General features: G+C 39.2%; 1 pseudogene; it reads left to right on the forward strand.

Annotated features, from left to right (window-relative positions):
- Positions 1–364: 364 nt before the first annotated feature.
- Positions 365–997, forward strand: LOC147451951 (ras-related protein RABA4c-like; annotated as a pseudogene).
- Positions 998–1,219: the final 222 nt, after the last annotated feature.

Consider the following 1,219-nt stretch of genomic DNA (forward strand, 5'->3'; position numbering starts at 1 on the left):
GAGGCGCCTCTAGGCTAGGGACCCTCCACAGTAGATAATCGCCAGCTACACAGAAAGTCGGTTTCTTTTTGGTAGGCATTTTTATCATAAAATGGTTATATTCAACCCCTTACAATAGCACTCATAAGAGTCACAAGCATGTAGAGAGTGATGGTTTGCGTCAATTGTTGATCCGCCATGGAGTGTATGGTTTTTGGACATGAATGTGTTGAAACTTGAAGCCTATGTAGCTAGTTCATGAACCCATTTGTGTTTGTTGTATGGAATTTTATGTTTTCGACACCCATGGATGCTTAATTGTTCTTGTGCAACAGATATAGAGTAGTAATAAGTGCATACTATAGAGGTGCAGTTAGTTGGAGCTATGTTGGTATACGACATCACTGAAAGGCAAACATTTGACCATATTGTTCGATGGCTAGAAGAGCTTAGGAGTCATGCTGACAATAACATTGTGATTATGCTCGTTTGTAACAAGACTGATCTAAGCACCTTTAGGGCAGTTATGTCAGAGGATGCAAAGGAGTTTGCTGAGAAAGAAGGTTTGTTTTTTCTTGAGACATCAACTTTAGAAGCTACAAATATGGAAAGCGCACTCTTGATGGTGCTTTCAGAGATCTACAGGGTAGTCAGTAAAAAGTCTTTGATTGCGAATGAAGAACATGGAAATGGCAAGACGTCTTTGTTAACAGGTACCAAGATTGTCCTTCCAACCGAGGGCCAGCAAGATCAAGTTGCAAAGAAGGGTTGCTGTGGGACAGTGTGGGTGATTGTTGAGGCAGACAGTCGTTGTGTGCTGCAGCTATATCTCTATACATTTGCTGCCAGTTTGAAGGGTTTTGCAGAGCAAAGCCCCTTGTTTTATATTTATTATGTCAACATAATCATGGAAACAATTTTTAAAAGAGGTTTGCTAGCAGTCAAAGTCAAGGTATACTTCACTACTATATCTAATTAAGTTCTAGCTTTATACAATCTGCAAATGGTGCAAAGTTAAGCATAATCTATATTAAGCTATTTTGTTTCCCGCTTTTCATCATGAATAGACATTGGCAGAAAAAATTGTGCCAATATCTTTAATATCGTATTACTGGTCATACCTAGCTATCTAACTGCTACTTGGCATGTATATGGGTGGTTCTACTATTAGCCCCTCTGAACCATGAGGGATTTGATTTACGCTTTCACATATTGTTTCACCAGAAGCCTATGTTTCCTT

The sequence above is a fragment of the Adiantum capillus-veneris genome, chromosome 8 (assembly GCF_014529385.1).
Source record: "Adiantum capillus-veneris isolate H3 chromosome 8, ASM1452938v2, whole genome shotgun sequence".
NCBI lineage: Eukaryota > Viridiplantae > Streptophyta > Polypodiopsida > Polypodiales > Pteridaceae > Adiantum > Adiantum capillus-veneris.